This window comes from Monomorium pharaonis, chromosome 4 (assembly GCF_013373865.1).
Source record: "Monomorium pharaonis isolate MP-MQ-018 chromosome 4, ASM1337386v2, whole genome shotgun sequence".
Classification (NCBI taxonomy): Eukaryota; Metazoa; Arthropoda; class Insecta; order Hymenoptera; family Formicidae; genus Monomorium; species Monomorium pharaonis.
In genome coordinates, this window is record NC_050470.1 from 31509462 (window position 1) to 31524801 (window position 15340).

The following is a 15340-nucleotide window of genomic DNA, read 5'->3' on the forward strand; positions in this document are numbered from 1 at the left end:
ATGAGAGAGAGAGAGAGAGAGAGAGAGAGAGAGAGAGAGAGAAAGATAATCACGCAAACGAATGACAAAAGGAACTTGTCAATTTGTCATGCGTTTGAGTAAATCATAGCACGTGATTTTAAATGATAATTTGTTATCAGTGGTAGAAAGAGGCAGCAAGAACATGATAAATTAATAAAGATTGTGTAAATAAAGAGTACGCAATCATATACCTTTTGTACATATACGAGTGACATGAGTAGATACAAGTGTCTACAGATTCGTATCAGACTTTGTTTACTTTTGCAAATAGGTGATATCATTTTGCATTTATTTGTATCACTTATATGTACACAAGCTACTTAATTACATAGTCTTGTTAAATCTTCATTGATTCATTATTATCTCTTAGTTTATCTCCTATAAAGAAATAGTAACATTTGTTGTATGTAATTACATAATTTTATCTTTGACAGTTAACATTAGACATTAGAGTTTTTGACAGTTTGTGTTAATTTTTTAATTATTAATTTAATGATTAAAAAAAATATTTAAAAATAAAGTTTTTAAAAGTTGTAGAAGTTGACTTTTTTATTAATCGCACGATTTAGCATTTGGGAATAATGTAAAAATTAATATAAAAAATATAGAATTATATCTTGGCTAAAGAAAAATTTGAAAAATCCATAGTGCTTGCATCGTAAATGGCACACAAACGCGCCTTAAGGATAGCAGATCATTGTTCGTGAAATCCTAAAACGCGCGTTTCTCTCTCTCTCTCTCTCTCTCTCTCTCTCTCTCTCTCTCTCTCTCTCTCTCTCTCTCTTTCTCTCTGAAGTGGAAAGTAATTCGCGTCTCAACACCCCAACTGTGCCGAGTTATATAGTAATGGAGATTGATATGAGTTAGGAAGCGCTTGGCGAGCGAAATGGAGCGACTGGTGCCTGTAAATTCACGAAATTTCGTTGTTCTTTGTCTCTCATTTACGGTTTCTCCTTTTCGACATCGCAATTTGGGAGATGATTGACACATCTCCGGAATTCTGTGATATCCATACTGATGCTGCTGATGCTGAATTTTACAAGATTTATTCAACACGGAAAATCTGTTGTCGCAACAATGTACACAATGCTCAGTACGGATAACCGGATTATTTAATTAACGTACGCATTTAGTAGCGCGCGAAATTTCATGAGCGAAGTAGTGAACGCGAACAGACTCTCAATCACGTAATCTACTTTCAGCGAAAGTTATATTTCCATAATATAATTGTAGAATTATGGAGATTGGATTTGGCAAGTTGCGAATCATCCTTGCGTAATGAATATTAGCTCCGTGATAAAGTTTACATGCTATTCGTTGCAATTTCAACGGAACATTTGAATGACTGTTCACAGATATAGGTAACTGTCGTTATTAATTTATGTATTATTAACTTGAAAAGATTGTGTGTGTGTGTGTGTGTGTGTGTGTGTGTGTGTGTGTGTGTGTGTGTGTGTGTGTGTGTGTGTGTGTGTGTGTGTGTGTACATAGCATATTAGAGAATGTAATAAATTGTCTTAATCGAGATGTTTCTACTATATAATTATATAGAAATAATGGATGACATAAATTATTCTCAATTTTATATGTGTACATTGAGATGCAATATAGGAATTGACGAAATACGTACTTATATGCAGGTAACATTGAGTTTATGGGTTACAGTTGTATTGTGTTACATTCAGGTTACATCCTATAATTGCACTAAATTCGAGTCTCGCGTTAACGCTCGTCTCTTTCCACCTCGTGACTTATTTTGTGTTTGCTTCACGTTTGCTTGCATAATAGAGGCGCCGATACCTTTACGCATAATGATTTTGTAACCCCGGAAATTCAGATTTTATATTGTACCTGGTAAATATTCCATTATGCTTGCCTGACAATTACCGCGCTACAATCGAGGATGATTGTAAGCTAGATGTTCCATAAATATCCGCACTTGAAATTGGACCATTGCGTAAAAGGTAGCAATAGTGGTAGTAAGAGACGTCGGCGTGTCCCAAACTCCTGCCAAAACAGAGACAGCGAGAGATTGCAACTGTTTGTTTCAGCATTAGGAGATTCCCATGACGTCAATTCGTCACGTGCTTTATATTTGGCGCTTATGATTAATTGCGCTTGTAGATACATGGAGTTTGCAGATAGATAATCGAATGCTGCCTGCAGCAGGTACCATTACGCACAGGTGGTTAAATCCGATAAGGTTAAGCTACATGCATATACCGGCTGCATATTACGCTGTTTCACAATGATAATGGTAGGAAAAGGACTTACCCCTTTGCTACTATTTTCTACTGATTGCATCGTTTCGTTTCAAAGTATTGCAACGACAAATATATTTTTATTTTTACCATTCGATATGGTATTGAATTATTGAATTTTGCCGTGTACTACAAACAGATCGCATGACCCCTCTAGCGAAAATCCGTAACAATATTATATCGTACTTATACCATGATACGAAATATTTTGCAAAACTTTGAAAATGAAAACATTCATTTGAATGTACATACGTTTGCTCATTCATCGTTCCACCATGTTATAAGCGAGTATATGTTCTTACATATACATACTACATCTATGACGTCAGCAATCGACCACGCAAAATAGGTCTCGGTTTTCATCGAGACACAAATTCACGGGTTACGTATCGAAGTGTACATTTGCTATTGCACGTTGCTTAACGTATATGTTATAATTGGAAATTTCATAATTTTGCAGACCAAAATTGTTACAATTATATGATGCACATTATAATGTTTACATGATTTTATGCTGTTACAATTCTAAATATGATGTTCCATGAATTATAAAAAGTAAAAAACGCTGCTAGAGAATAGACATTCTTCAATTTATAACGCATGCTCAACGTTTTTTTTTCCCTATTATAATATACTTACTCATTCAACTGAAAAAAAATATATATATACTGTAATATAGATACAAACATTTGAATACCTACAACAGTATATGTGTTCACTATCAAGATATATAACTACGTAACTATATAATAAAATTATATAATTATGTCAATACTATAATTACTACACCATTATTACTATTTACAAAAAGAAGAAAATTAAAATATTAAATTACAGGCATAAACTGCCAATTTTGGCTTACTAAACTAACTAAACTATTGATAAATTATCTTGTCTTAAAATTTACATATTACATAATGATTGTTATCACATTATTGTAGCATATTATCTTTTTTTATCATTAAAGTGCCGTAATTACAAAGAATAAAAGAACAAAAAGAAGGAAGAATTATTGCTTCCGCATTTTGATATAGATGTCGACGCGTAATCGTAATACGCGTCGCTTTAAAGTTCAAGCATACTGTGTAAAAAAAGTGTGTGTATGCGCGCGCGCGCGTGCATGCGTGTGTGTATGTATGTATGTATGTGTAACAGAGAGAGATAGAAAGAGACACGTTACTAGTATAATACCTTGATTGTGTCATGCTATTATGTATTTTCAACAATTTTGTAATTTACAATACTTAGATTTATAATTGTTTTCTTTGAATATAAAATATATGCAATATAATATACACTGTATCATTTTTTGTTATCCGTTTTTTGTATAATATGTTTATTGAAGTTTTTATTAATTGATTAAATATTTACATTTATATTTATGCTATATACTGTCTACGATTTTTTTCTACAATCTACAATTTTAATTGTTTGTAGTATCGTATATATTTTGCATATATTGAATTTTAATTACTATTTTTATTTTCTAAAAATTTATATATTTTTTATTTTATTGCATTTTATTAAATAAAGTTATCAAATAAATTCTTTAAAATAAGTGGAACATTATCCTACATTACATAATCCAAAAATTAATCGAGACTTTCGACAATTTATAACCATGGGCTGCACTTAAGTTAAATTCGTTGGTTTCGCGAGTTTCATTTGTAATTGTCATTCGTGATGATTTCTCATGCTCCGAAGGGAATGAAGATGACTTCCTGAGATATACTCCTGCTTATACTCTGAAGCGATTTGTGACCGGTAGAGCGTATCCGTGAGCATTCGTACCTGGTGTTACAACATGTCGCACTGGTGGCAAGGACAGACCTCTGTTGACAATATTCGTGATTATGTATATGCTAAACAGAGAACACAGACACTTTAAATTTGAAATCCACTTTTATCACATAACTAAACAAAAATTTTTTCTTTCTAGCAAAAATTTAACAAAAAACATATGTATTATCAGTCATCATTGATAACTGAACTTTTAATTAGATTACAAGATCAATAAGAATTATTATTAAGAATTATTAGATTTTTATTTTTTTAATAAAATATTTTGTGTATGTCTATATATGTATTTTTTTAAATCATATAATTACATTTTTTAGAATAGAATTTAAAAATAATTTTTAACATGGAAATTCTAATTCTGGTGTTGCAAAATTTTAATTATGGGAAAATAAGATTGTACTATTATTATTTTTTATTTTACTACAACGCGCATTGTTTGTGAAGCAACTCATGTCAGCGTCCAGTTGTGCATGTTACTAGGAGTATATCAACTACTGTTCTGTTACGGACATAATTTACAACCTTATAAATTCCATCTGGTCACGTGTTGTGGATAGTGGATGAGCCATTGTCCTTCCTGTCGTACACTGCTGCGGTCTATGCCTAGATGATAATATCACCAATTTATTGTTTCTTAACTTACAAGGGAACGGTTGGAAGTATCCCTCACCGATTTTAATGAGCTTTGGATATGTTGTAGAAATAAAAAAATATTAGACTCATTTTTTTTAGTTGCGTATCTTGACATTTAGGGGTTGAAACAACCCCTCGGGAATAACACATTTTTTCGAATATCTTTGAAAATATAAAGGTTATGAAAAAAATTCTATATAAAAGTTTTATGGTATTTTATATTCTTTATAATGGTGTACTTATATTTTTCAAAAAATTTAAATTTTTTAATTTATCTCCACTCTATCCGTTTTTTGCAATATTTTGAAAATTTTGTAAGGACAAAAATTAGAGCTTTAAAAACCGAATTTATTCGTATATAATAATATATGGGTTCCACCATTCCTAATTATTGGCAAAACGAGATGATAATCTCATGCTATAGGCGCTGCGCTAGAAGTAGTATTACGTTCTTTCTTTAGTCGCATCACATTTAATAAATGTCTTTTCTGCGTATATTTTTATATTAGAACATAAAAACGGATTAATCTTAAGTACATAATACTCAACGTATTACACGATATAAAGTATAAATGCATATATGCAGGGAGTTTGAAATTTTTCAACATAGCGCTTGCATGGAGGTAGAATGGATCAAACTGAGTAGAAAATTCCTCTACTATTTTGCAATTGTCGCAATAGTTAACGAGTTATTAATTAAGAAAGAATAGTCATTTTGCCCGATCAAAATGTATATAAACATCCGCATAAATGTATAATAAATATAATAAATATCTCATGTGATATGCACGCAAAAACGACGTGCAAAGCACATGTTTTGTCATGGGCGCACGACGGAGGAAAGTGGGTGACACGGCCCGGCGTACAATGTTGTATATTATATATTATATTGTATATATGTATATATATATTAATATGCATGCATTAGTCAGAATTATTTTCCTTTGTACTATTTTTAACACTGATTAAACTGATTAATCTTTGTGCAAACGCCACCTCGGATATGATAATTTTTAAATATAATTGTGCCTGCCGAGATAAAATAATCTTTATTCTAATATTACGCATCACAAGACTATTTTAATTCTTGCAATACCGTACACATACGTATATATGTTACTTTTGTTATTATATATATATATGCATTTATGCTTTATATCGTTTAACACGTTGGATATTATGTAATTAAGATTAATCCGTTTTTAATATAAAAGTATACGCAGAAGAAGCACTTATTAAATGTGACGCGACTAAAGAAATAACGCAACACTACTTCGAGCGCGGCGCTTATAGCTCAAGATTATCATCTTGTTTTGCTATAATAATTGGGAATGGTGGCACCCATATATTATTATATATAAATGGATTCGGTTTTTAATGCTCTTTAATTTTTGTGCTTACAAAATTTAAAAAATTTTGCAAAAAAAGAAGTGAGAGTAAATTAAAAAATTTATTTATTTTGTTTTAATATAAGTATACCATCATAAAGAGTATAAAACTTTTTTATAGAACATTTTTTTATAACCCTTATATTTTTAAAGATATTCTTCAAAAATGAAAACATGCATTATTTTCCAAAGTGTGATTTTAACCCTTAAACGTTGAGATACATAGCTAAAAAAATATGGGTCTAATATTTCTTTATGTTCTACAACATATCCAAAGCTCATTAAAATAAGTGAGGGCCACTTCCGACCGTTCCCTTGTTAGAACCCAATTAACAGTATGTAATATGATATTACTTGCATCTAATGTGAATCAAGTAGAAATTATCTTCCGTTTATGTCTTTAAATTTTGAACATATTGTGCATCACATTAAAAACAGAGCGATTTGTTTAATACTAATGTAAACATTTTTTGAAATTTAAAAATACATCAAAATCTTTTGTACCTATAAATATTATTATAGATATATATTTAATTAAATTTCTATTGTCAATCTATTTTTAATTTAAAATATTAATTTACTTTTATTATTACAAATTATTTTTATGCGTTCTGAAAATATGAAAAACAATTATTCTACTTTAAAAAAACGGGTGTATTTGTAAACAATAGACCTTTGTAATAAAGCACTGAGGCTATACATGTATAACATTCCGAATTGCAGTTAAAAGACAAATTGAATAATACAGATGCAACGCGATCAATTCTGCGCAATTGATGATCTATCAGGAATCAGGATACTCCATTATTAGATTTGACAATAATTCGTTTAAACAACAAAATTTAATGGTAACAGGAGTTACTATTAAATCGTATCAAATTACTTTGATCGTGGTTATTTCCCCGTGAGAATAGTCATTTGGGAGCACGCTTGACCACGCAAGCACAGTATCACTGTGCACGATGTATCACAATTTATGATGCCTACAGGAGCATAGCTATGCAGGTATTGCATGGTATTCATCACTAGGATTGTTCAGTGAAAGGTTGTACTATCGCATGAATTTAAGCAATTTGCTGGAATACATATTGATTCCCCTTTGATACCGAGTATAGATTTCGTGAGAATATCTTTAATAAATATATCACGCACCAAAAAGGGAGACAGAAAAGAAGAAATTCATTGAATTTTGTTTCAAGAACGATTGTATTTGTAATAATTGTTGAAATTATTCAAAATTATGCAATAAATGGATATAAAAGCATTTAAATATATATAAAAATAAAAACGTTTATGCAAGTATTATGCTCATATCTAGTCTATCTCTAAACTATTCTTAAATGCAGCACCATATTTTATGGCTAGTAAATAGAAGGCGAAAAGATAAATATACTTTGCTCATAAATCATTTTATTTTGATGTAAAGTATATGGCTATTGCTATAAGAGACCCCATGGATCATGCGTATATCGGACGCTCTATCTAAGAAAGAATTTAAGAGGAAATCACCAGGATGTATTAATCTTGCTTTGAAGACGCTTGTTCCTTGCATGGATTTAATAAAAAGAATTCTTTCTTAATAAAAAAAAAATTTTTATTGAATTTTTTAAAGAATTTATTTTGAAATAATTATTTTATTTGCGATAAAAGTATTTTATTTGCATGTTTTTTTTTAATTGCTGTAGAATTGTAAGACTTCAAATATTTTCTTAAAAACGTACTCATAAGGGCCTTTACACACGAATTGACATAACCATAACATAAGGTTTCGACGCGTTGGATTGGTCGACTGTAATCGTAATCTGCCGTAACCGGCTGAATCGAGTACGTCCAGTACGAAATCTTACTGTTATAGTTATGTCAATTCGTATGTGAAGGCCCTAATGGTCGAAAAGTCGAAATAATTAACAGAAGAATTTCACAAGTAATCACATATATCACATATATAAATATTATTTTTATGTCTAAATATACTATTTCATTTTTGACAATAAAATTTATTTCTTATAAAAACACGATGTAAAAAGTTATGTTAATATATATATATAACTTGTTATAAACGTTTTCTTACTTTTCAACAATTTTTATATATATATGGTGATATGATATAAAAGAGTTTACATTGAAATAAAGAATAGAAAAAATATTAGATAAAATTTATAACGCAATAATGAAAAATATATAATTTTTATAATAATGATATAACAATATTAATTTGTGGTTTTAATCTCTCGTTATAAGATTAATTGTTGAGTTTTTAAGGAAGCGTAACAGTTACATCGCTACATACATAATGCATCGTGATGTTTGCCACGCGTTGTTCTATCGAACTTCATCCGCTGTGCTGAACTGTAGCTTCTGAGCGAAGCTCAAAATAGCTACGTACAGTCACGCACTGTTTCACGGACTGCTAATGTTACTGTTACTATATCTGTTAATAGCACCCCTCTGTCACGCGTACTGTATATCTTTCCATGCATATGCAACAAAACACAATCAGGAAAATACATCTTTTATAATGGATTCCGAAAGATTTACACAAAATTTACAAATGTGTTTCATAAATTATAAAGAAATGTTTAGGTCGCATTCATTGTATTGTTTATCATTAATATCAATATTTAATGTAAGAGTTTATTATTTTATTCTCTTATTTATAATACAAACTGTGTGTTTGTCACAATATAAATGATAATTTTATGAAAATTTGTATCTCTTATACAAATAATATAAATATTTTCTTGAAGAGATATTGTACATATTTCTGGTTACATATCAAATAAGTAAAATAAATATTTCCTAAAAATTATACTATAAATTGACTTTCACATCACTTGCAATGAATCATTTAAACTAATTGCATAAATGAAGAAATAATAACAATGATATTTGTATTTTGTTATTATAATAATAACTGAGTTCTAAGTTTTGGTAAGAAAGAGAGAAAGAAAGGGAGGAGGAAGATAGATAGATAGATAGAGAGAGAGAGAGAGAGAGAGAGAGAGAGAGGGTGTGTGTGTGTGTGTGTGTGTGTGTGTGTGTGTGTGTGTGTGTGTGTGTGTGTGTGTGTGTGTGTGTGTGTGTGTGTGTGTGTGTGTGTGTGTGTGTGTGTGTGTGTGTGTGTGTGTTTTATATATGTATATCATCCATTGAAATACTTAAAAATTTATTTTATATTATCAACATCGTTTACATGTTACGTTATATAATCCCTATCATATAATATAATTTGATATATAATCCCTACAATAATGTTGAATCTTTATTAATTATTTTTTGAAGTTTCGAGGTAATCCTGAATGTTTGTAAGTTTATCTACGAAGTTTATTAAAAATTTATAAGTTTACTGATAAAGTGATAAAGTGATTTGCAAAGGTATATTGCATGAAAATAATTTATGACATCATGTTTAATTTTCATGATATTATTAATTTGAAAACACAAATCTGATAATAAAATATTATTAAGCATTTTAATTTGATGTAATTCCGTCATCACAATTACGTTAATTGAAAACTGCATTTTATAGTTGAAATCGAATTACAAGAACATAATCATAAATCGTCGAGGCACAGTTATATCTTATAAATTTGTGCGACTAAATGATAAACGTACTACCACGGACGTTCAACAATTTCCCAGGAGGCCGATATATGTTCCTCGACAAATTCGATATCTTCGTATTTCGGCATCGTGCGTCACAGCGTGCGCAACGATGATGTAAAATCGATGCTCGATCGAGAATCGTGGTGCCGGGCGGACGAGCACACTTGCAAACATCGAATGTACTTTCTGCATGCTATGACGATGTGTGTGCCAGCCTAGTCGGCGAAGTTCTGTTTTATCCCCCCCCTCCTCTCTCTCTCTCTCTCTCTCTCTCTCTCTCTCTTTCTCTTTGCTGTGCCCTGTACCCTTTCTTTTGCACATCCATGACGTCATTGCTATCCCTACCACAGTCACCCGGTCACACTTCGACCCACTGCGATCTATCTCCGTCTTTCATCTTCTCTTTCCTATCTCACGTTTCCCGCATTCTTTCTCACTTTTGCTCCTTTATTTCTCTCACTTGCACTCTTGCTTTCTCTGTCGCAGAAAGAATCGCGAATCTGGCAGAGGTCGATACACCCCTGTTCCTACTCGGATTCTGCCATCTCGACCGTCCCTGCGCGGTTCAGCCGCGCACACATGGATTGGCGCATACGTACGCAAAAATTGTAAGAGAAAGAAAGAGAAGAAAAAAAGGGTGTGCGCGAGAAGACGAGGAGAGACACGGGAAAAAGAGCGAGATGTTCCAACAAAATGAAGAAGAAAAATAGAGAAGCTTGCTGAAAGGAGCGAGAGAAAAGAGATACATACGCGAGAAAGGTGGAAGACGAGTGGACAGTGTGATGTATATACGTATAAGAAAACTTTGAAACGAGGCGAACGGATGGCGAAGGGTGGTCTACCATACGGAGAGTACAGAGAGTTGGCTCACTGGAGAGAAAGTAAGACAAATAAATGGCGTTAGTGTGATCACGTACTCGAAGATCCTCTGGGACGATAGGAAGAAGAGAAAGAGAAAAAGAGCTTCAAATAACGGAGTTGTAAGGGTTAAGGACGAGGAGAATCAAGGGACAGCAATGGATAGGAACATAACGATCGACAAAGAATGTAGCGGTGCGGATAAATGAGAGACAGAGAAAGAAACTGAGAGAGGGAGAGCCTGAAAGAGAGCGAAAGAGAGAGAGAGAGAGAGAGAGAGAGAGAGAGAGAGAAAAGGATGAGGGCAAATTTATAGCCCCGGCGCGCTTGCATCCTCGAAAATTCGACAAGGACGTAGTCCAAAGAGAAAAACAAAACGTTTCGAACGAAGTTGAGGTGCGGATAATGTGAGACGGCTAAAAGAAGCGGAGCGATTTATGGGCGGAATATTAAAACTGAAGAGAAATAAATATCCGTAATACGCTTTTCGCGAAGGTTTATCAGAGCTTATGTGTGTGCAAGAGAGCGAAAATTGAAAACGATTCAAATTAACCGACATAAGGAAAAATTATTTTTAGTAAATGAGCAAGAGGCTAAACGTAACTGAAATGGAGAAAAAGAGAGAGAGAGAGAGAGAGAGAGGGAGGGAGGGAAAGAACGTTTTCATATCGACGAAAATGAGACAAATAAATAGCATAATTGTGTGTGAGCGAGTTGACAGAGAAGAAGCATTCGGGATCAGGAAGTGAATCCAAATAGGATGAAAAGATAAACAGTATCACGGTAGAGAACAGCGTAATTGATGCGAATAAATGGATATTAAAGCGTAAAACAACGATCAAAGCAAGACAATCGAATCCTTGCGCGTTCTCGGTTGGAAAATTGGAAGAACTGCACTGAAAAGATCATGATGTCACGACTGGCGTGGAAACGGTGAAAGATAGTCACGTTAAACAAGGGCAATGCCACGGCAAAAAAGAGATTACATTGGGAATGAATATCGAATCAATATTTGCAGCAAGATATATACTCTCTTCACTTATCCAACGGGGAACGAATCAATCACATAGTTTTTACATTTTAATGAATTTTGTTCTATGTACAGAATAGTCCAGATATATTTCTGGTAATTGTTTGCAAAAGAAATCAATCGAAGAAACGTTCGACTTTAAAATTGGCCAAAACGATGGCAGGAGATTTCAAGTTTAAATAAAGTTTTTTCGAAAAATTAACCCCAGTAAATAACAGAGTAAAGAAAAATAATGATGCAGCTGAAATGAGTATCGAGTGGGAAGGTCTTGAAAGACTGAAACGATTAAATAACGAAAGATGAAAGATGTGAAAGGGATATCTCAAGGTGTATGTGGAAACATATATCAGCTTAGATGTCTGCGTGCGAACGCAATACGCACACAGGGGCGCCCTCTACTGTGACGTCACAAGGGCGGGGTTCTCTCGTTAAAGGCACTCTGCTTGCATCGTCGCTCAGCGAAAGGGTGTGCAACATGTGGGATGAGGTTGATGGTGTGCTGGTCGACCGACAGGCACATCGTCGCCAGTATCGTCCTGAAAAGTAATGTCGCTCTAAGAACATTCCCTTGCCCTTCGGCAAGTAGTTGCGACGACGCTTTGCTGTCAAGGGTGAAAAGTGGGCCACACGTGTTGTCGTTATTCTCGGGAAATACAGACATACCTCACAAACCTCAGACTATTATCCCGCGGTTTCTCTTCATTCTTTGTTACTACTTAATGGCGAATTAAATACAGCCATTGCTTCTGCAGGGGAAAAATGTCCGCAAAAAGGTTTTGATCCGCCCGGTAGTTACGGCACTTAAAGAGCGCGAGAATCAGAGTTAATAGCAGATGCTTTGAATGTGCGCACCCTGCCGCATTTTATGAAGTCATTAAGAGGTTATTGCGGGGTGACATTTTCACGTATAGAATATATTACTTTAACACTGCTTTGTTATGTTTGCTACGGTCGAAAATTCACTTTGATTAAATAAAATCCTTCGGAATATCTTTTAAAAAATAATTATTATACGAAAATATTTCTGTTATAAACATGAAATTGTTATAGAGGCAACATTTTCGAGCTCAAGAACGAAATGTCACGTATAATTTGGATCGCGTTTGGTCGCGATTTTGACATAATGGAACTCAAATGCGATAAGACGGCCGAACACAAGGCATTTGCCGTAAATGCACGTAACAATTTTTTCTGCAGCGAAAAAGAGCGGTTCTCCGCGTCTAATGATATTTCTACCTGCATTCGACAGCAAGTACTGGGTACATGGTTCATGCATCTATCCGAAATTCTAAATTATCATCTGAAATTTGAAAAGCTTTAATTTTCAATCTTTTATCCGCACGCTAAGTTAAAAGAATATATCGCGATAGAATATTAGATGTACCTAGTATGTCATACGTACGAAAAAACGCATACAGATCGAGAGACGGATCCATAATAGAAATCCCGTTTAGCAGAATGTTTGAGATTCTTAGAACGGACGGCGACTTATGTACACGTCACGAGAAAGCGCAATCGGTCGGTTACAGAGGTATCGAGTCTTGCGATCGACTACGATCTGGTCGTTCTACGAGAGGAACTACGAAGAGGTATGTTGGAAAATCCTTAGTGCATCCCCACGGAACTACGACTAAAGATCGATCACGATCGCACCCACGAAACAGGCATCGTCGAGCTCGACGATCGCGGTGCAATTGCGGAAGTAAATTCTGTAGTAGAGGGAAACGGATGATTTGTTTCGAGTGTGTGTCGGAAGCTTCGAGACATAGGGATGCAATAATGGATCTAGAGAGATAGATAGAAAGAGAAAGAAAAAAAGGAAAGACGAAATGAGATTTCGCATTTAATGTTCTCTATTTTTGGTGTATGGCATGATTTCATTAATAATTAATTTTACTTTTTTTATTTATAATCAGTTCATTTTAGTCTTTAGTTATAAGATAGAAATAGAAAAAATAAATTCTCGTAATTTTGAATTATTTTAACATTAAAGAGAAATTTCTATGAAGATATATTTTGTACAATTAAAAATATATTTTATTTCTCTAGCTATACATATATAAATAATAGATCCTACATAATGTTATTCTACTTTTGATAATATTGTATCGAAAATTTACCTCACGTGAACATGAAAATGAGTGAATCCCACCGCGTCGATTTTACGTCAAAAAAGGAATATAAAACTACGCACTTCATTACGCCCCTATACTTCCCATATTTTCGTTAAAATCATAGTATCCATATTGATGCCCAATTGTTTGATGGCAAAGTTTTTAGCGTGAAGAATAAAATGCCCTGAATTTTTAGCAAGCTGCATTATAAACTTGGATGAGTTATTGACCGACGATGTAAATGCATTTTGACCTTAGCCTTTTCACCTCTCGGAATAATTCTGCTGGAAAGAATAACAGAATTTTATCTCTTTAATACATATAGTTTATTTTCTTGTTGATCTGTTTCTTAATTTATTTCGTTCAAGTTGTGCAATTTATCAGTTTTACGAACAAAATTATTCTTGTCAGCGCAAGGAATGTAACGTAATTTTAACAATTTTAAAATGTACTTTTGTTACATGTGTGTGTGAATGTTGAAAAATTTAGTTTAACTTGAACTGATACACAGCTGATATTATTATTTTTGAAGCACTACTCTTGAAATATTATTGCAATCTAATTGTAAAATTAACATAAACTATCAAGAAATATTTTTACAAGAGCAAACGATACTATGTTTGTCTTATTACGTAATATTTTGTAATATAGTTTATTACAAAATAAAAATATATCTAAATTTCTATCGCACTGACAAAGTTGCATGAGGATGTAATGATCATGAACATGAACATGAACAGATTGGCATGTTTTTGGGGAAAAACCGCACAGCACAAGATTAATTACATTTAATTTTTTTAAAATTATTTTTAACGATTAAATTAACCATTAACAAAAAGTTTTTTAAAGTACAAAAAGAATATTTGTTTTGCATGTTTAAAAATGTTTTCTATTATGAAAATTGTGGAATATTATCATTATTAGTCTTATATTTTATCTCTATTAATTGTAGATGACATTAATACATGAGTTATCGAAAGATTGAAGAGCAGTTGAGAATTAATGAGATAATCTCGTGTACGAAGGGGGCAGAGAGAGAGAGAGAGAGCGAGAGAGAGAGAGAGAGAGAGAGAGAGAGAGAGAGAGAGAGAGAGAGAGAGAGAGAGAGAGAGAGAGAGAGAGAGAGAGAGAGAGAGAGAGAGAGAGAGAGAGAGAGAGAGAGAGAGAGAGAGAGAGAGAGAGAGAGAGAGATAGAGAGAGAGAGAGAGAGAGGAGAGAGCGAGAGAGAGAGAGAGAGAGAGAGAGAGAGAGAGAGAGAGGAGAGGAGAGAGAGAGAGAGAGAGAGAGAAGAGGAGAGAGAGCGAGAGGAGAGAGAGAGAGAGAGCGAGAGATAGAGAGAGAGAGAGAGAAGAGAGAGAGAGAGAGAGAGAGAAGAGAGAGAGAGAGAGAGAGCGAGATAGCTCTAGCTATATAGCTGCTCGAGATTAGACTCGCGTCTATAGCTCGCTGGCCTAGCTATCATCTACCTCTATCTAGAGCTCTCTCTATCTCTCGCTCTATCTCTCTATCTATCTCTTTCTCTCTCGAGATCGAGCTCTCTCTCTCTCTCTCTCTCTCTCTCTCTCCTCTCAAAATTATACACAGTATCAAGAAATTATGTATTGTCAAATCGAGTGCATAATCAAATTG

At 33.4% G+C, this 15340-nt stretch overlaps 1 long non-coding RNA gene across 1 annotated transcript in view; it reads left to right on the forward strand.

Moving 5' to 3' along the window:
* Nucleotides 1-13407, forward strand: part of LOC118645019 — a 72816-nt gene extending 59409 nt beyond the window's left edge. Inside the window, exon 2 of the long non-coding RNA XR_004962794.1 lies at nt 10196-13407. This is a non-coding gene — a long non-coding RNA (uncharacterized LOC118645019). The remainder of the gene's footprint in view (nt 1-10195) is intronic.
* The last annotated feature ends 1933 nt before the right edge of the window (nt 13408-15340 follow it).